At 46.3% G+C, this 21935-nt stretch overlaps 1 protein-coding gene across 1 annotated transcript in view; it reads left to right on the top strand.

Annotated features, from left to right (window-relative positions):
* Positions 1-21935, top strand: part of AATF (apoptosis antagonizing transcription factor) — a gene marked incomplete at its 5' end in the record, with an annotated part of 115867 nt that overhangs the window by 33935 nt on the left and 59997 nt on the right. The window lies entirely within an intron of this gene.

The following is a 21935-nucleotide window of genomic DNA, read 5'->3' as shown; positions in this document are numbered from 1 at the left end:
GAGATCCACCGGCCGATGACAGGCAGGCCAAGCTACCGAAGGTAAAGCAAGGCAGAAAAGGCCCTGCTAGAGGGAGAACAGGAAGAGTCCCCTCCATGCCCACCTCCCCCTTTAAAATTTTGTGCAGCCAAAAGTCCCCTCGGTACAACCGCGGGGGGGGGTCTTTCCTGCTCGCCGCTCTGCGCGTAAAGAGGAAGAATGGCAACTACAGGTAGTCCTCGACTTACAATCACAGCGGAGCCCAAACTTTCTGTAGCTAAGCGAGACGGTTGCTAAGCGAATTTTGCTCCATTCGACGATCTTTCTGGCTACGGTCGTTACGGGGTGAGGGTGGGGGGGGGTCACTGCGGTCGTTCTGTTAGTAACACAGTTGTTAAGGGAATCAGGCTTCCCCGCCGAGTTTGCTTGTCGGGCCACTTTTTTCAGTGCCATTGTAACTTCAAACAGTCACTAAGCGAACTGTTGTAAGTCGAGGACTACCTGTACTTCATCACTCCCCCCCCTTTTTTTGGTCATCAAGTTTTTGACACATTGCTAGGTGATTGGTGGTACTCGGATGTTGCCTTATTCTAAAAGTGGTACAGTCGGTGAAAAGGTTGAATAGCCCTGACACAAGTGATTCTGCTTTACAACAGAGGTCCCCAACCTTTTAGGCACCTGGGACCGGTTCTGTGGAGAAAGGTTTTTCCACGGACCGGAGGGGGCCTGGTTTTGTGTGCTGCCTGCATCCCATGGATGGGGCTTTGCTTGTTTGTGTGGACCAGTTGCTGGCATGCCACGGCCCCAGTATCGGTCCACGGAGCAGGGGTTGGGGATCCCTGCTTTACAACAATGTGCCTTCCTCCCATTCCCCCCCCCACGGCAATAGCTTATGAATGAACTGTTGTAAGTTGAGGACTTATACCATCACTGACCTCCTCCTTTAAATAATAATAAGTTGGAAGGGACCTTGTAGGTCATCTAGTCCAACCCCCTGCTCAGGCAGGAAACGCTATACCATTTCAGGCAAATGGCTGTCCAGTCTCTTCTTCAAAACTTCCAGTGTTGGAGCATTCATAGCTTCTGGAGGCAGGTTGTTCCACTGATTAATTGTTCTAACTGTCAGGAAGTTTCTCCTTAGTTCTAGGTTGCTTTTCTCCTTGACTGGTTTCCATCCGTTGCTTCTTGTCCTGCCTTCAGGGGCTTTGGAGAATAGCTTGACTCCCTCTTCTTGTCTAAATGTGTTTGACTACAGCTGGCATTATCATCTTTTTCTGCCATTTTTTCCAGCTGCATCTTCTTTTCTGATATGCACATATCCCTCCCTTTTGTATTTAGCTTCCTAATTAGAATAGATAGAATAGAATAACAGAGTTTGGAAAAAATTCAGAGAAGAGCAACTAAGATGATACAAAGGCCTGGAGACTAAAACATACAAAGAACGGCTGCAGACCTGGGGTTTGGCTAGTCTAAAGAAAAGAAGAAATAGGGGAAACATGATAGCAGTGATCCTGTTCTGTACCAGCCTGCTACCGGCCCTGCAAAAAAGGCAAGAAGGCAAGAGACTGGAATTACGCCTGCCAAATTTATTGCTACAAAAACAAATAGAACAAGACACGAACCAAGAAACAGGAGCTTTTCAAGCGGTTGCCTTCAGCAAACCAGCCCTCCCACGCATTCCCCCTTAAATACAGTTCAGGGCGTGGCTTCTCTCTGCCTCCTTCCGAGGAGCCCCATTGCCTTCCTCTGTTTACTCCTAATTGACTGCCTCCTGCGTCGGGCGTCCTTGAACAGGGCCAGCTGTGGGTCATCTTCATCCACGTTGTCAGGCTCACACAGCTGGGTCTGCGTCGTGACCAGATGAGAGGGGCCTGGCTGAGGGCTCTCATCAAGCTGTCCAATCCCCTCAGCAAGCTCTTCAACACCCCCCTCCTCCTCCTCCTCTGAGTCGTCCGACCCAACTGCCGAACCCACAGGCTGACCCTGAATCACAACAGATCCAGTATCTGAGGGGCTGCCACAAAGAAGAGGAGGTCACGTTATTCACCAAAGCACCAGAGGGCAGGACGAGCAACAATGGTTGGAAACTGACCAAAGAGAGAAGCAACCTGGAATTAAGGAGAAACTTCGTGACCGTGAGGACAATTAACCAGTGGAACAGCTTGCCTCCAGAAATTGTGGGTGCTTCATCACTGAAGGTTTTTAAGAAGAGGCTAGACAGTCACTTATCCGAGATGGTATAGGTTCTCCTGCTTCAGCAGGGGGCTGGACTAGAAGACCTCTAATGTTCCTTCCACCTCTATTCTATTCTAGTTGGAAGGGACCTTGGAGGTCTTCTAGCCTAACCTTCTGCTCAGGGTGTCCAGTCTCTTCTTAAAAACTTCCAGTGTTGGAGCATTCACAACGTCTGTAGGCAAGTTGTTCCACTGATTAATGGTTCTAACTGTCAGGAAATTTCTCCTTAGTTCTAGGTTGCTTCTCTCCTTGGTTAGTTTCCATCCGTTGCTTCTTGTGCTGCCTTCAGGCGCTTTGGAGAATAGCTTGACTCCCTCTTCTTTGTGGTAGCCCCTGAGATACTGGAACATTTCTATCATGTCCCCCCTCATCCTTCTCTTCATTAAACTAGACGTACCCAATTCCAGCAGCTGTTCCTTATATGTTTTAGCCTCCAGACCTCTAATCATGTCTGTTGCTCTTCTCTGCACTCTTTCTAGAGTCTGGCTTCCTAGTTTGCAGAGTTATTCATTGCAAATCCCTTTATTTATATTACAGGCTTTCAGGTACCCTATTATTGCATGAAGCTCACAATGGTTGCAGCCTTCCTGGGGCCATGCGGTCGCCTTTTGTGACTTTCCCAGCCAGATTCCGACACGCACAGTCCGGGGGGCGGGGGAGCCAGATTCATTTAATGACCACATAGTTCACCTGCAGTGCTTCAACTTAAACAACTGTGGCTGAAAGGTGGTAAAATTGGCCACGTCTCCCTTAACAACTGCCTTGCTTAGCAACTGAAATTCTGGTCCCAATTGCCGACATAAGTCGAGGACGACGGAACCGACCTAACTCTCTTAATGTCTCCCACCCAGCCTTTTCATAACCAACGCGAGTCAAAGCTAGCAATCTCAGCTTGATTTGCACATTAAAGAGACCCATTAATTAAACATTTCACTCCTCCATTTCACTCCTAGGGTATCTTCCCCCCAGGATCCCTCTATTCTTTTACATAGAAAAGGAGTAGCAGAATGCATGATTCTCTGCTGGGCGTGCTCTCTCCGAGGGTATGGCTGCATCGATCTTTTCTGTTGTGTGGGGTTTTTTTAAAAAAAAAACCACAAAAAACCCTGGTTTAATTTTCATAGGGCTGTGTAGATTTTGTGTTCTTTCCCTGGCTGCGATTTCCAAATAGAAATGTAATCTTGGCTTTTTAGGAAAGAGAAGGTAGAAACACAGGCTGTATTCAGGGTGGGACACTGAAGCCCGGAATTCAGTCATTTTATAACAACAACAGTAGTAGTAGTAGTAGTAGTAGTAGTAGTAGTAGTAAGTTGGAAGGGACCTTGGAGGTCATCTAGCCCAACCCCCTGCTCAGGCAGGAAACCTTATACCATTTCAGACAAATGACTGTCCAGTCTCTTCTTAAAAACTTCCAGTGTTGGAGCATTCACCAGTTCTGGAGGCAGGTTGTTCCACTTGATAATTGTTCCGACTGTCAGGAAGTTTTTCCTTAGTTCCAGGTTGCTTCTCTCCTTGATGAGTTTCCATCTGTTGCTTCTTGTCTTTCCTTCGGGCGCTTTGGAGAATAGCTTGACTCCTTCTTCTTTGGGGCAGCCCCTGAGATATTGGAACGCTGCTATCGTGTCTCCCCTGGTCCTTCTCTTCGTTAAACTACACATACCCAATTCCAGCAACCGTTCCCTATGTGTTTTAGCCTCCAGTTCCCCGATCATCTTTGTTGTTTGTTGTTGTTGTTGTTGTTGTTGTTCTTGCTTTTGGTAGAGGTGACAGTTGTAAAGTGGGGAGGTAGGTTTCTCCAACACTTTGTTTCTGGGTACGTGAGAATTTGTATTGACGTACTGCATTCAGCGAGCTTAATGACACAGAATTTAAGCCTTAATCCGACATATATAACTGCCGTGACACCTTCTTTAGACAGCAGTACAGGCAGTCCTCGACTTACAGCCATTTGTTTAGCGACTATTCACTCAAAATTTAGAACCATTGGCTTGCGCTTCACAACCTTATCTTGCGGCGATAAGGACGGCGAAGTCTAACTACTTTGCCGCCCTTGTTGCGTCTGCAGATAATCGCCCGGCCGCCCTGTTTAGGGTGACTCGCTCCCTCCTTAACCAGGAGGTGAGAGAGGATCCCATGCAGGGACGAGCCGAGGAGTTTAGTCATCATCTGGCGGACAAAATCGCTCGGATCCGGACCGGCTTGGACTCTGACTGGGCAGAGTCTAATGTGGAGGAATCAGGCGGTCTTGAGCACGTTATCTGGAATGAGTTCGACCCTGTTTCCCCTGATGATGTGGACAGGATCATGGGGAGACTGAGCACCACCACCTGTTTGTTGGATCCGTGCCCCTCCTGGCTAGCTTATGCGGCTCGGGAAGGAACACGAGGCTGGTTCCATGCAGTAATAACTGCTTCCTTGAAGGAGGGTGTCTTTCCTGCCGCCTTGAAGGAGGCGGTGGTGAGACCCCTTCTCAAGAAGCCTGCTTTGGACCCGGCTGTTTTAAACAACTACCGTCCAGTCTCCAACCTTCGCTTTCTGGCGAAGGTTGTTGAGAGTGTGGTGGCGCATCAGCTCCCTCTGTTCCTGGAGGAAACTGATTATCTGGACCCGTACCAATCGGGCTTCAGGCCCGGACACAGCACGGAGACGGCATTGGTCGCGCTGGTGAATGATCTCTGGAGGGCTAGGGACAGGGGTTGCTCCTCTGTCCTGGTCCTATTAGATCTCTCAGCGGCGTTCGATACCATCGACCATGGTATCTTACTGCGGCGTCTCAGGGGGCTGGGAGTGGGAGGCACCGTTTTACGGTGGTTCTCCTCCTACCTCCAGGGCCGCTCGCAGTCGGTGTTGACAGGAGGGCAGAGATCCGCCCCGAGGTCTCTCATTTGTGGAGTCCCTCAGGGGTCGGTTCTCTCGCCTCTCCTGTTCAACATCTATATGAAGCCGCTGGGCGAGATCATTCGTGGTTTTGGGGTGGGGTATCATCAGTACGCTGATGATACCCAACTCTTTCTTTCCACCCCGAACCAACCCAGTGATGCCCTCTCCGTGATGTCCCGATGCCTGGAGGCGGTTCAGGTCTGGATGGGGAGAAACAGGCTTCGTCTCAATCCCGCCAAGACTGAGTGGCTGTGCATATCGGCATCTCGGGTTAACCAAGTTACTCCATCCTTAATGATGGGGGGTGAGGTGTTACCCCCCGTCGATAGGGCTCGCAACTTGGGCGTCCTCCTGGATTCACGGCTCAATTTTGAAGATCACATAGGAGCCGTGACCAGGGGGGCTTTTGCCCAGGTTCGCCTGGTGCGCCAGTTGCGTCCCTATCTGGACCGAGACGCCCTACGCACAGTTACTCATGCGCTTGTGACCTCCCGTTTGGACTACTGTAACGCTCTCTACATGGGGCTGCCCTTGAAGACCACTCGGAGGCTTCAACTGGTGCAGAATGCGGCCGCGCGAGTTGTAATGGGGGCTTCCCGATACTCCCATGTAACACCTCTACTCCGTGAGCTGCATTGGCTTCCGGTTGCCCTCCGGGTGAAATTCAAGGTGCTGGTTATCACCTATAAAGCCCTACATGGCCTGGGTCCGGGATATCTGAGGGAACACCTGCTGCCGGCATCAAACGCCCTTCGCCCAGTGCGCTCCCACAGGGAGGGTCTGCTCAGGGTCCCGCCGGTAAGAGACTGCCGGCGGGTGACACCCAGGGATAGGGCCTTCTCGGTGGGAGCGCCTGCCCTCTGGAACCAGCTGCCAGTGGAGCTGAGAACTGCCCCCGACCTTCGATCATTCCGCCGGGGCCTGAAGACCTGGCTCTTCGAGCTCTCGGGCCCAGACTGAGGAGGAATTTTTAATTTGGGGTTCTTTTTAACTGACTACAGGGTTAATTTAATATTTTTTAATTTGGTTCTTAATTTTTGTATTTTGGATTTTTAATTCCCTGTAAACCGCCCTGAGTCCTCAGGGAATAGGGCGGTATATAAATATAACTAAATAAATAAACTAAATAAAACCATCACAACGTCCCCGTAGTCGCATGATCAAAATGTGATTTGTTTGGCAACCAACATCAGCAAAGGAGAATATTTGTAGCTCGGGTTTGAAATTAAGAGATCCTTGATGCTCTCTGAGCTTGGTTGTTTTCTTTCAGACGTTTCATTATCAAACTAGGTAATATCCTCAGTGACAAGAGGAGCCGTAGCGGCCCCGTGGTTAGAAAGCCATGTGGCAGGCTAACTGTGCTGACTGCTGGTAGTTCGATCCTCATGGGCTCAAGGTTGACTCGGCCTTCCATCCTTGTGAGGTTGGTAAAATGAGGAGCCAGATTGTTGGGGGGCAATGTGCTGACTCTGCAAACTGCTTAGGGATGTCTGTAAATCACTATAAAGCGGCATATAAGTCTAATTGCTATTTCTAGTTTGGGTTATGAAACGTCTGCAAGAAAACAACCAAGCTCAGAGAGCAACCAGCATATATTTACTGGGTTTTGCAGCATCCTGGAATCGTATCCTATTTGTGACCTTCCCGTCTGGCTTCCAACAATGCTTAAAGACCGAACACGATTTACTTAACTGCAGTAATTTGCTTAACAGCCGGGGCAAAAAGGTTGTAAAAATGGGTGTGACTCACTTTAACATCCACCTTGTTTAGCAACCAAAATCCTCCGGGACAACATCTCCCAGAAATACATAAGGCACCCACTTTCCTGTGTGTTTTGGAGGGCTCTCAGGATCTGGCCCCTCTTTTCAGGCCTGGGGTTAGCATGCCTGTGGAGCTCCTATTATATTTATCGTGTTTTTATTGTTTGTATCGATGCAGCTGTTTTCAGGTTTCTCCGCCTTATTTTATGTCTTTAAAACTGTTTTAAATTATGTATTTGGATGCCACAAATTGCCTAGAGTCTTTTGGAAGAAGGGGTGGGTATAATAAATGTAAGTAATATAATAATGTCCATTTTCTAATCAAAACGGGTCCGTAATCGATTTTAAATTAAACCTAGTTGGTTAACACAGTTCAGATCATTAGGGGGGGAAATGGGCGTGGGGGGGGTGGAGAATAGCAGAGTTGAAAGGGACCTTGGGGGTCTTCTAGTCCAACCCCCTGCTCCAGCAGGAAACCCTATGCCTTTTCAGACAAGGGGTTGTCCAGTCTGTTCTTAGAAACAGTATATACGTATAGAAAGACAGTAAAGGTGATTGACAACGCATTAAGACAATACAGTAGATTATGCATACTAAATATTACACAAAACATAAACAGAAAAATCTTAAATTTCGTGGTGCAGTCACACCTTGTAGAGGTGACTGAAGCAGACCTGTGGAAGGTTGTTGAAATGGTTGCAACAGAGTTTTAGAGATCATCGCAACCTTGAGTTAATTTGTCCCGCGAAAGTCCTGGCTCTCTCTTTCCTTTCTCCGTCACTGCTTCCTTAGGGCTGAGTTTGTACCAGTCAGGTTAGCACTGGAGTCGCATTCTTTGTTGGCTTGTGTCGGTTGTGGACTGTTAAAAACAGCGCTGCTCTCAGCGGAAAGAAGTGTGAACAGATATTTCAATCAATCAATCAATCCAATCAATCAAATCAGAATAGAGCTGGGAGGGACCTTGTAGGTCTCCTATACCAGGGGTAGGCAACCTTGGCCCTTTTATGACTCGTGGACTTCAACTCCCAGAATTCCTGAGCCAGCTAGGCTGAGGGGAAAGGGAGAGGTTTCCATGCTGAGCCATGCCGGCTCAGGAATTCTGGGAGTTGAAGTCCAGGAGTCATAAAAGAGGCAAGGTTGCCTACCCCTGCCCTATACCATTTCAGACAGGTCTCTTCTTAAAAACCTCCAGTGATGGAGCACCCACAATGTCTCAAGGCAAGCTGTCCCACTGGTTTAATTGTCCTCACTGCTAGGAAGTTTCTCCTTAATTCCAGGTTTCTTCTGTCCTTGATTAGTTTCCATCCATTGTTTCTGGTGCTTTGGAGAATAAGATGACCCCTTCTTCTTTGTGGCAACCTTGCAAATGCTGGAATACCGCTATCTCTAGTCCTCCATTTCGCTATACCAGCCAAACCCAAATCCTGCAACTGTCCTTCGTGTGTTTTAGTCTCCAGGCCTTTAATGATCTTAGTTGCTCTTCTTTGCACTTTTTCCCCCAACGCCTCAACATCTTTTTGGTAATGTGGTGACCAAAACTGGAGGCAATATTCCAGATGTGGCCTTACCATCGCTTTATAAAGTGGTACTTATTGGGAGCCTCCTGAAGAGGGACCCCAGTTATGGAGCATCCTTGCCGATATAAGAGGTCAGAGTGGAACTGTGGGCTCCTTGCTGCTCTCTGAGCTTGGTGGCTTTCCTGCAGACGTTTCATTCCGAGCACTGATGACGTTACCTCGTTTGGCTATGAAACGTCTGCAAGGAAACCAGCAAGCTCAAGAGAGCACCACAGAGCATCCTTGCTTTGCAACCTTTGCCTATTCAACCCTGGCATATCTTATTCAAAAACTAGGCAGCAACCGACCAGAAAAACTGGCAGAGATTCTGGCCAAACTCTGCCCGTTAAAGCAAGCAGCGTCTAGCTCAGGGGTAGGCAACCTCGGCTCTTTTATGACTCATGGACTTCAACTCCCAGAATTCCTGAGCCAGCTTGGCTGGCTCAGGAATTCTGGGAGTTGAAGTCCATGAGTCATAAAAGAGCCGAGGTTGCCTATCCCTGGCCTACCTGGAAGGACGAGCGAGCTGTGTACCTGTGTACTTTTTAGAAATTAAAAAGAAAGTCCCAGAATTTACTGAAAACAATGGAGATGATGGGAAAGTCCCTCGGCCAATCCAAATTCCTAGAACTCAGTTACCTAATCAAGGTAGGCATTTCTGGATGCAGAGCAGATCGGATATGGTAATAATAATAATAATAATAATAATAATAATAATAATAATAATAATAATAATAATAATAATAATAATAATAATAATAATAATAATAATAAACCTTTATTGTCAAAGTACAACATGTGTACATTGAGATTAGCTGAGCCTCCCCCCCATGCTCTCTCCCCCCAACACACAGTGACAACAAACCCTCCATCCCACCACACTATGTGAACCCACTACACCACACACCGGCCTCCCAAGTCAATTCTGCATAAGATTATGTCCCATTTAAAAGCCTAACAGCCCACGGAAAAAAGCTATTTTTCAGCCTGTTGGTACGGCTGGCTATATTCCTATATCTCCTACCGGATGGTTGGAGAGTAAAGAGATACCGTCCAGGGTGTGAGTCGTCCCTGAGAATCTTCCTCACTCTTCCAAGGCAACGAGCCCTGGCGAGGTCATCCAGTGGTGTCCCCTATAATGCCAGGGATTTGAAGCCCCTTCTTTTGTTTCATTTAATCCCACCCTCAGATGTAACCCTGTCAATTTGCAAGACCTGACAGGGCTTAATTTTCCTTCCCTCTCCCTCCCTTCATTTACAGTTCCAATCTTTTTATTTTTATTTATAGCTAATCTTCAGAGGACAGGGTTTCAATCCTTGCTCAAACAGGAAGCCTATACGTCATGGTGCTGGGGAAACAGCTGGGAATCCTAGCTATTTAACCAATATATAAATCATTTAATCTTATACTGAGGGAGTGGGGGGAGAGAGGAGAGAGAGAGAGAGAGAGAGAGAGAGGAGAGAGAGAGAGGGAGAGAGAGAGAGAGAGGAGAGAGAGAGAGAGAGAGAGAGAGAGGGAGAGAGAGAGAGAGAGAGAGAGAGAGGAGAGAGAGAGAGGGAGAGAGAGAGAGAGAGAGAGGAGAGAGAGAGAGAGGAGAGAGAGAGAGAGAGAGAGAGAGGAGAGAGAGAGAGGGAGAGAGAGAGAGAGAGAGAGGAGAGAGAGAGAGAGAGAGGGAGAGAGAGGAGAGAGAGAGAGAGAGAGAGAGAGAAACAAAACTCTAGAGTTTTTGAAATGACAGTATCAGTGCAGGCCATAGCCAGACGCCCGCTGGGAATTGAAACAGCAGGGCGCTTTGGGGATTTTTGTCTTTTTAATTTGGGGAGGGGGCAGCCACATTTCTCAGTAGGACCTGATTTTTTTTTTTTAAAAAAAAAAAAGCAGTGCAAAAGTTCATCTCTTAACTTACGGGAAGCATAGCTGGGTCTGTTTGAAAACGCCTCTCTCTCCCCCCCCCCCCCACTTTTCTGAACTCCGAGGGCTGGAGGAATTAAAACTTGCATTAAGGAAATGGGAGATTAGCATCCTGTCTTCTTTGTGCCTGTTTGCATATATTTGCTTCTTTTTTGTACTTGTTGGAAATGGGAACCAACAGTTTCCTACCGTACCAAAATGCAAAAGCAGCTGCTTCTAGAATACCAATGGAGGAGAATTACTTGTAGCTCAGGGTTGAACTGTGGGGTCCTTGGTGCTCTCGGAGCTTGGTTGTTTTCTTCCAGACGTTTCATTACCTAGCTAGGTAACGCCATCAGTGCATTAGTGTTCCTAGATTCTGTCTCCTTTCGTCTCATCTTTCATCTGCTTCTTTTTCCCACCGTCCCTAGCTCTTTGCAGGCAAAACTTCTTTTCTTAGAATGATGTTGTGAGCCTCAAAATTATGTGTGGTTGTGATTCTTTCCCTTTCTGGCAGTCCTCAGCGTACAACCAACCATTCATTTAGCAACCATTTGAACTTACAAAAGTGTCTTACAACTGGTCCTCACAAACATTGCAGCATTCCCACAGTCAGGTGGTCAAAATTCGGGCGTTTGGCAACTGGCCTTAACAACCAGGGCAAAAAAAAAAAAAGCGCGTCATAAAATCTGTCTTGATTCACTGAACAACTGCCTTGCTTAGCGATGTAAACTTGGGTCCCAACTATGATTGTAAGTTGAGAATTATCTTTATGTTATCTCCCTGTCATATGGGAATTGCCACATAACAAGGAAACCTGCCTATCTATTTCAGTAACTTTGTACTATTTCTGTTATTAATTTTTAATTTAATTTAATTTTAATCCCATTTATATCCCGCCCTTCTCCGAAGACTCAGGGCGGCTTACAATTTAAGCACAAATCAAATGTGCTTAGCAATAGCCTTCATTCTATGTATAATAAAGGTAAAGGTAAAGGTTCCCCCGCACATGCGTGCTAGTCGTTTCCGACTCTAGGGGCCGGTGCTCATCTCCGTTTCAAAGCCGAAGAGCCAGCGCTTGTCCAAGGACATCTCCGTGGTCATGTGGCCGGCATGACTGGACGCCAAAGGCGCACGGAACGCTGTTACCTTCCCACTGTAGTGGTCCCTATTTTTCTACTTGCATTTTTACGTGCTTTCGAACTGCTAGGTTGGCAGAAGCTGGGACGAGTAACAGGCGCTCACTCTGCTACGCGGCACTCGGGATTCGACCCGCCAAACTGCCGACCTTCTGATTGACAAGCTCAGCGTCCTAACCCACTGAGCCACCGCGTCCCTTTTCATTCTATGTATATGCCTGCTTATTAGGGCTTTTGGGGGCCCCCCAAGCGGCATTATTACAAAGTCAGCTTATTGCCCCCAACAATCTGGGTCCTCATTTTACCGACCTCGGAAGGATGGAAGGCTGAGTCAACCTTGAGCCTGGTGGGACTCAAACCTGCTCTAATTGCAGGCAGCTGGTGTTACTTAAGGAGGCATTAGCTCACTGCGCCACCATGGCTGGCTCAGGAATTCTGGGAGTTGAAGTCCACGAGTCATAAAAGAGTCAAGGTTGCCTAGCCCTGGTCTAGACTAGACTGCTTTTCCTAGTTTGGACCGTTACATCAAAGATCAGATCAGTCACTGTGGCCAGTAATTAGTTTTGGAACTGTTGAGTGGGTATAGCTATTCATGAAGAATGAATGTCCTCAGCTTGCGGTGTCACCCATTCTGAGGGAAAAAAAATCTCATAGAAATTGTAGCCTAAGCCATGATTTTGCACCTATAAATATTTTACCGTAACTCAGAGAGAAGCGATCTTGGCTCTGTTACAATGATGACCTTTGGCTCTCCAAAATAGTCGGTGGTCAGCACTCAAGATCCTGACGTTGATCTAGCTGAGCGTTTTCCTTTTCCAAGTCTTTGGTGTAGCTTATTCTCATCGCCTGATCATTGATCTTTGTACCAAATGAACCAAAACACCCTTTGCAAGTCTTCTCCTAAGATATGGTGTCTTTCCCAGTCATAAAAGATAAGACATTTGCATTGCTCTGGTGGTGAAGGCAACTGTTTGCACTTCTGCCTCATTCTCACCTTTGTTCCAAGCTATGTCAGTTTAGAGACCAAAAACAGCAAAAATAATAATAATGCTCGCCTACCATTGACTTACTTGGTCTAGACCAGGCAACCTTGGCTCTTTTATGACTCGTGGACTTCAACTCCCAGAATTCCTGAGCCAGCATGGCTCAGCATAGAAACCTCTCCCTTCTCCTCAGCATGGCTGGCTCAGGAATTCTGGGAGTTGAAGTCCACGAGTCATAAAAGAGCCAAGGTTGCCTACCCCTGGTCTAGACTAGACTGCTTTTCCTAGTTTGGACCGTTACATCAAAGATCAGATCAGTCACTGTGGCCAGTAATAAGTAGTTTTGGAACTGTTGAGTGGGTATAGCTATTCATGAAGAATGAAGGAATTAAGGAAAGTAGAAAGTAGAAATACTCAGTAGTGAGTGAGAAGGTTCATCAAAGATGAGAACAATTAGCAAAAACATGATTTTAAATATTTATTTTTATCCTGCCTTATTTTTACAAATAAGTTAAAGTGGTGAGCATACTTAATACTCCTTCCTTTTCCTATTTTCCCCATAGCAATACAACTGTGTGGTGGGATGGGCTGGCCCAAAGTTACCCAGCCAGCTTTCATGTCTAATATGGAACTGGAACTCACAGTCTCCTGGTGATTGACCCAAGGTCACTCAGATAGCTTTCATGTCTAAGACAGAACTGGAACTCACAGTCTCCTGGTGATTGACCGAAGGTCACTCAGATAGCTTTCATGTCTAAGACAGAACTGGAACTCACAGTCTCCTGGTGATTGACCCAAGGTCACCCATCCAGCTTTCTTGCCTAAGGTGGGACTAGAACTCACAATCGCCTGGATTCTAACCTGGTGCCTTCACCCCTAGGCCAAACTGGCTTCATTCTTATTCTTCTCCACATTAACTAACATTGTTAGTTGTAACACAGTTTTAACATGAAATGGAGAAAAGCTTATTGATGTATGAATAAGGCCACATGTGGTCTCACTATAAAACTGGTGATGAGTGCATGGTCATCACATTAGAGAAATTCCTGGGGATATATTGATTACTAAGGAAAGGGGGGAAAATAGGTTTGTTTGTAGCTTATTCTAACTCTGTGACAGAACACGGTGGGGAAAGAATGCTTGTAAAGCTAGTAGTTATGGTTTGAGTTCCTTATTGCTCCAGACTATTTAATACATGATTTTGTTTCGAATTTCATTGCGTTTTCCCATTTCATTTACCAGCAAGACCAGGGTCTTCCTAATTATAACAATAAGCAAACCTAAAGATAGGTTTTTACAGATAACCTATTTATTTCCTTAATCTGGACTCTTTTTTATTATTAATGCATGCAATCTATTGCAACTGTGTACTTCATTTTTGTTTAATAAATGTGGTAAATGGGAGGAAAAACCCCGCAGAAGGAAAACTCAGCCTACGAACACACACTACCAAAAATTACAGTATTTATCCCACCATATTGTTGAGGAAATGTCAAACCATAGAACACATAATTAGAAAGAGAAATTCTGGCCTTGCTATTGTTGAGCATGTCTGGTCCTTTGTATTTTACATCGGTACCCAGAAATTTGAAACTGTTTTTGGAGGGGGGGGGGAAAAGAGCTTTCAAAGAGTGCCTGTTACTGTCATGGAAACATTTATGATTTTCTCATACAGGTAGTCATCAACTTAAAACAATTTGTTTAGTGACCGTTCAGATTTACAAGGGCATTGAAAAATGTGTCTTAGGACCTTCGCAGCATCCCCATGATCATGTGACCGAAATTCCAGATGCTTGGCAGCTGGTTTGTATTTATCACTGTTGCTGAGTCCCAAGATCATGTGATCACCTACTGCTAAGCTTGTAAGCCGCCCTGAGTCTTCGGAGAAGGGCGGGATATAAATGGAATTAAAATTAAAAAAATTAAAAAATTAAAAAAATTTGCGACCTTTGGAGAAGCAAAGTCAGTTGGGGGAGCCAGATTTGCTTAACAACTGTGTTTACTAATTTATCAACTGTGGTGCTTTACTTAACGCCTGAGACAAGCCAGGTCGTAAGATGGGGCCAAACCCATCTTGCGACCATAAATGTCTCACTTAACAAGAGAAATTTTGAGCTCAGTTGTGGTTGTAACTCGAGGACCACTTGTATTTAGAAGGAGAAATATACATCTGTGGAACATCAGTGGCCTTTTCCTTCTTCCTGGAGTTCATCAAGAAATTTCAAGAAAAGACAAGAATTTTTGTTTTCAGTCTAGTTCCCTTGTGGTGGCCAATACAAAGAAAGAGGGAAAAAAAGGCTTAGGACTTTCTCTTGCTTTGACATAAAGCCGAAAGATGATGGGCCACAGGAAACACACAAGGTGCAAAAAAGCTTTGGGAATGGTGATGCTTTGAAGCAGCGGCGTAATTTTCTGAGTTGCCGAAGTTAGGGGCCTTAAAATGTTAAAGCTTATTGTTATTCCGAGTTGATAATCTCTCCTTTGCTTTAATAATTTTTCCTCATGCCTGGATGGTCCGTGAGTTGCACGATAATCACTCACACAGCTTTGTAATCAATGCCCAAAGTAATAGGATTCCGCTGGCCAACGGCAATTAATAAATTTGTGTCTTTTTTTAAAACACTAGCAAGTCGGGCCTGAAATACGACTGACTGGCTTTTGCTCATTTGCATATTTATTGCAGTGGAAAAATTCTCACAGAATGATTGATGTGGAGCTTGCCTCTTGAATTCCAAGCAGCGCATTATTATGAAATGAAAAATGCCGGCCATACAGTTGATTAAAGTTGAAGACAGTGGAATCACTGTTTTTTAAGATTGTGGGAGAATTAAAGGCATATTTTAATAGATGTTGACAAGAAGTGAACTAACAAAAGCAAAGCAAAGGATTTGCTTGAAAAGATTTAATCAAACGTGTTTCTTGGGGGATTAATTGTCAGGGATGACTGGGGGGGGGAGAGAGAGAGGCGGGCAAGGTGGGGAGGGGGCTGGCTTGGGGTTTGCATGAGGAGCATTGTTCTTGGGCCAACATATCCAGCATTGTGTTTGACCTATGTTTTAACTTGGTCCTGGAGCGGTTGGTGAAGAAGGATGCTCACTTTGAAAGAATATAGCTAGTCCTCGATTTAGGACAGTTCACTTAGGGACTGTTCGGACTTACAACGGCACTGGGGAAAAAAGTGACTTACGAGTGTTTTCACACGTACAACCGTTTGCAGCATCCCCACGATCATGTAATCAAAATTCAGAGGCTTGGCAACTGACTCATATTTATGACCTTTCCAGTATCCCGGCGTCACACGATCCCCTTTTGCAACCTAACAAACGAAGTCAATGGGGAAGCCAGATTCCCTTCCCAACCGTGTTTCTCACTTAACAACCACAGTGATTCACTTAACAGCTGTGGCAAGCTAGGTCGTAAAAAATGGGGTAAAATTCACTTAGCAAATGTCTCGCTTAGCAACAGTTGAGCGGTGAGGCTCAGTTGTGGTCATAATGGCGACAACTACTTCTGCTCCCTTTTTTCTCCTAAATGTTCAAATCAGTTAGCAAAAAAGGCAGGGGCCTCAGTAAATTGTTCCAAAGGGAAGATCTGAAAGGAGCTTTATCCACGTTCGCGATATTTCCTGAGTTGTAATCTAAAAGCAAGATACTTTTTTCTTTGTGTCCAGGAACTCAAGTTAGATGTGCTTAAAAACAGCAACTGTGAGAGGGACCTTGGAGTCCTAGTGGACGATCACTTGACCGTGAGCCAGCAGTGTGCAGCAGCAGCCAAAAAAGCTAATACAATCCTGGGTTGCATAAACAGAGGCATAGAATCAAGATCACGCAAAGTATTAGTACCGCCTTATAAAACCCTAGTGAGACCACACCTGGAATACTGCAGCCAATTTTGGTCACCATATCACAAAAAAAAAAAAGATGTTGAGAGTTTGGGAAAAAATCAGAGAAGAACAACTAAGATGATACAAAGGCCTGGAGACTAAAACATACAAAGAACGGCTGTGGGACTTGGGTCTGGCTAGTCTAAAGAAAATAATAGGGGAGACATTATAGCAGTGATCCAGTATCTGAGGGGTGACGTTATTCACCAAAGCACCAGAGGGCAGGACAAGAAACAATGGTTGGAAACAGATCAAAGAGAGAAGCAACCTAGAATTAAGGAGAAACTTCCTGACAGTGAGGACAATCAACCAGTGGAACAGCTTGCCACCAGAAATTGTGGGTGCTCCATCAATGGAGATTTTTAAGAAGAGGCTAGACAGTCACTTGTCTGAGATGGTGTAGGTCCTCCTGCTTGAGCAGGGGGCTGGACTAGAAGACCTCCAAGGCCCCTTCCAGCTCTATTCCATTCTATGTACAAGCTGGTCCTTATGATTTACTAGGAGGTTGCTAGTATTTATAGGATGTGTGTGGTGAGGAGATTTGCAAAGGTTAAACACCCTCTCAAAGACACAATACATCACCCTCCATGCTGGAGTTGGGTCGCCATCGTGTAATGCCCCTCCTTGTAGGTGCAGGTAGTCCTCGAATTAGTACCACAATTGAGCCCAACATTTCTGTTGCTAAGTGAGACATTTGTTAAGTGGATTTTGCCCCTTTTTACAACTTTTCTTTCCACAGTTGTTTTAGGGAAATCACAGCAGTTGTGAAGTTAGTGACATGGTTTGCTAAGTGAATCTGGCTTCCCCATTGACTTTGCTGGTCAAAAGGTGACAAAAGGGAAATTGCACGATCCCGGAACACTGCAACCGTCATAAATACGAACCAGTTGCCAAGCATCCAAATTTGGATCAGATGACCATGGAGATGCTGCAACGGTCGTAAGTATGAAAAACACACAAGTCACTTTTTTCAGTGCTGTTGTACCTTTGAACAGTCACTAAGCGAAGTGTTGTAAGTTGAGGACTGCCCGTATTTCCAGCCTCCAGTTTCCCATCAGAAGGGAACAATATCACTGTGTTTTACTAGAAATATAAGATGTACATTGAAACATCGTCAAAACAGGACTTTACTTGTTGTTTTTTTATCATCCCCTTCATAAAATGAAAAGGCTTCTTCTGCTCTGTCCCTGCAGGCAGTTCTTCTGAGACTTATTCTTAAAATAAAAGGATTGTGCCAGTTACTTGTTGAGCTTTGTCGTTAAGTGGAAACTCCACTCCTGGTTTGCTAAGATCCAATTCCAGTACTTCCAATCGCAATCATTTCCGATTTCCCAATACCTCACTGGGAGTGGGGTAGAACTCCGCAGAATTCCCCCCACTGAAGACTGGACTCTTTTGAAGGCACCTTAAGAGCTGTGAATTTTTGTTTCATGCAGATGACAGCTAGCGGTTGCTGTGGTGAATTCTTGCTTTTATCAACCTTTTTAACTCAGGGGTACCCAGCCTTGGCAACCTCTAAGGCCTGTGGACTTCAACTCCCAGAATTCCCCAGCTAGCCATGCTGGCTAGAGAATTCTGGGAGTTGAGGTCCACAAGTCTTAAAAGTTGCCAAGATTGGACCCCCCTGATCTAACTTTTTCCCTGCATATCTAGCGCTGTGGTGAAACACCTTTCTGCAAAGGGCTGGTGGCTTCAGAAGTTCTGAGTGCTCCATCACCAGAGACTTTCAAAAAGAGACTGGAAAACCATTTGTCTGAAATGGTGTAAGGTCTCCTGCTAGAGCAGGGGGTTGGACTAGAAGACCTCCAAGTTCTCTTCCAACCCTATAATTCTATGTTCTAGTGCCCTGGTGGCGAACCTATGGCACGCATGCCACAGGTGGCACGCAGAGCCCTCTTGTTGGGCACGTGTGCCACCGCCCCAGTCCTAGGCCTTCAGCTGGGTTTTATAAAACCTTTTCGCTTTAGGCCTCCGCCGCCGTGTTGGAAAGAAAAAAAAAGGTTCAATCAATCAATTTCAACTTCTTGTGGGGGGGGGAAAAGATCTTGCAAAGTTGGAATTGATTGAACTTTTTAGTCCCACCCAGTCTGCCGTTACCACTGCGGCCGCGCCCACCCAATGGGCCATGCCCATCCAGTGGGCCACACCCACCCAATGGGCCATACCCATCCAATGGGCCATGTTAGCCCAATTGGCCACACCCACCCAATGGGCCATACCCATCCAATGCGCCATGTTAGCCCAATTGGCCACACCCACCCAATGGGCCATACCCATCCAATGGGCCATGTTAGCCCAATTGGCCACACCCACCCAATGGGCCATGCCCATCCAATGGGCCATGCTAGCCCAATTGGCCACACCCACCCAATGGGCCATACCCATCCAATGGGCCATGTTAGCCCAATTGGCCACACCCACCCAATGGGCCTTACCCATCCAATGCGCCATGTTAGCCCAATTGGCCACACCCATCCAATGGGCCATGCTAGCCCAATTGGCCACACCCACCCAATGGGCCATACCCATCCAATGGGCCATGTTAGCCCAATTGGCCACACCCACCCAATGGGCCTTACCCATCCAATGTGCCATGTTAGCCCAATTGGCCACACCCATCCAATGGGCCATGCTAGCCCAATTGGCCACACCCACCCAATGGGCCATACCCATCCAATGGGCCATGTTAGCCCAATTGGCCACACCCACCCAATGGGCCATACCCATCCAATGGGCCATGTTAGCCCAATTGGCCACACCCACCCAATGGGCCATACCCATCCAATGGGCCATGTTAGCCCAATTGGCCACACCCACCCAATGGGCCATGCCCATCCAATGGGCCATGCTAGCCCAATTGGCCACACCCACCCAATGGGCCACACCCATCCAATGGGCCATGTTAGCCCAATTGGCCACACCCACCCAATGGGCCATACCCATCCAATGCGCCATGTTAGCCCAATTGGCCACATCCACCCAATGGGCCATGACCATCCAATGGGCCACGCTAGCCCAATTGGCCACACCCACCCAATGGGCCATACCCATCCAATGGGCCATGTTAGCCCAATTGGCCACACCCACCCAATGGGCCTTACCCATCCAATGCGCCATGTTAGCCCAATTGGCCACACCCATCCAATGGGCCTTACCCATCCAATGGGCCATGTTAGCCCAATTGGCCACACCCACCCAATGGGCCATACCCATCCAATGGGCCATGTTAGCCCAATTGGCCACACCCACCCAATGGGCCATACCCATCCAATGGGCCATGTTAGCCAAATTGGCCACACCCACCCAATGGGCCATGCCCATCCAATGGGCCATGCTAGCCCAATTGGCCACACCCCCCCAATGGGCCATACCCATCCAATTGGCCACACCCACCCAATGGGCCATGCCCATCCAATGGGCCACGCTAGCCCAATTGGCCACACCCCCCCAATGGGCCATACCCATCCAATGGGCCATGTTAGCCCAATTGGCCACACCCACCCAATGGGCCACGCCCACCCGGCACCCGACGATACATAAGTGGATTTTGGGTTGCAGTTTGGGCACTTGGTCTCTAAAAAGTTCGCCATCACTGCTCTAGTGGAAAACAGCAGCTCGATTTTTACTTATCAAAGACATATTAGCTCTTGTTGGTTGTCATCCTGCTATTTTTCCCCTCCCTCAGCTTCTGCTTATCTCCTTTCGTTTTTTTAGTTTCTTTTACCCCCATTAGTCTTTTCCAATTTTCTTTCTTTCTTTCTCCCCCCCCCCCCCCCCCCGGCCAAATATTGTTGGCCGCCTTGAAATCTCACCAGCAAAAAGACTAAGGGCTAATTGCATTGCTCAGGGTCTTTAATAAAAGAGACCATAGGATAAACAAAACTTTAAAAATGCAAGAGATGGAAGCCTGGGAATAAAAAGGCCCAGCAGTAAAATTAAACAGCGGGATTGCCCCCCCCCGATAGATAGAACTCATCAGGCTTAGATGGGCTTTTGAAAATTGAATAAAAATGTCCTCTGTCAACAGGCAGAGATAACAGAAATTGGGCTGGTTTGGTTGCCTTGGGCAGTCGTTAACGGCATCGAGGCTGCGTTCTGAATTGATGAATCTCAGCTATCTTCCTCCCTCTTCCATTAATTCTACTGCTGCTTTGGGTTAGGCTTCCCCTTGACATCCACATTTATCCTTAAATAACTGGTTCGAGGGTTATTGCCCTATAGCGCAGAGGTCCCCAACCTTTTGGGCACCAGGGACCGGTTCCATGGAGAGAGGTTTTTACGCGGACCGGAGAGGACGTGGTTTTTATGCTGCCTGCATCCCGCGAATGGGGCTTTCCTTGTTAAGTGTGGACCAGTTGCTGGCATGCCGCGGCCAGGTACTGGTCCACACAGACCAGGGGTTGGGAACCCCTGCTGTAGTGCAAGAGAAATATTTTGAAAAGGGGGACTGCTAGTTAAAAACCAGCTCTTCTTAGTGACATTAATACAATCAGGAGTTTTTAAGAAGAGACTGGACAGCCATTTGTCTGAAATGGTTTCCTGCCTGAGCAGGGGGTTGGACTAGATGACCTCCAAGGTCCCTTCCAACTTCTTCTTCTTCTTCTTCTTCTTCTTCTTCTTCTTCTTCTTCTTCTTCTTCTTCTTCTTCTTCTTCTTCTTCTTCTTCTTCTTCTTCTTCTTCTTCTTCTTCTTCTTCTTCTTCATATATTCCATGGTGTTTGGGTGATCACATTGAAGTGCACATGAGCATCATTGTGGCTATCAGCCAATGCCTGCAAAGCAGGGGTCTCCAACCTTAGCAACTTTAAGACCTGTGGACTTCAACTCCCAGAATTCCCCAGCCAGTCCACAGGTCATAAACTTGCCAGGGTTGGGGACCCCTGCTGTAAAGGAGTAATGACTCCCTGCTATGTTCTTGCAATTCTCTGTTGCTCTTTGACAAGCAGGCTTGAAATTTTTGGAACCATGACGTTTTTACATCCAAGTAGATTCATCAGAAGGTTACTTGGTGGACTGATGGGTTTCTTTTTATGGCTTAAACTTGCTTTTCCCAAACTGGCAGCGTCTGGATCTACTGAGGTGACCATTTCCCCAACATCCCAGTCTGTAGGAGAATAGAATAGAATAGAATAGAGTAGAGTAGAGTAGAGTAGAGTAGAGTAGAGTAGAGTAGAGTAGAGTAGAGGAGAGGAGAGGAGAGGAGAGGAGAGTAGAGTAGAAATAGAATGGAATGGAATGGAATAAAGTAGAATTAGAATGGAATGGAATGGAATGGAATGGAATGGAATAGAATAGAATAGAATAGAATAGAATAGAATAGAATAATGAAAGAACGGAATAGAATAGAATAGAATAGAATAGAATAGAATAGAATAGAATAGAATAGAATAGAATAATGAAAGAACGGAATAGAATAGAATAGAATAGAATAGAATAGAATAGAATAGAATAGAATAGAATAGAATAGCAGTAGAATAGAATAGAATAGAATAGAATAGAATAGAATAGAATAGAATAGAATAGAATAGAATAGAATAGAATAGAATAGAATAGAATAGAATAGAATAATAAGAGAGTTGGTAGGGACCTTGGAGGTCTTCTAGTCCAGCCCCCTGCTGAAGCAGGAGGAC

This window comes from Vipera ursinii (assembly GCF_947247035.1).
Source record: "Vipera ursinii genome assembly, chromosome: 1".
Taxonomy (NCBI): Eukaryota; Metazoa; Chordata; class Lepidosauria; order Squamata; family Viperidae; genus Vipera; species Vipera ursinii.
The sequence above is the reverse complement of the archived record's forward strand: the minus strand, read 5'-3'. Positions and strand labels throughout refer to the sequence as shown.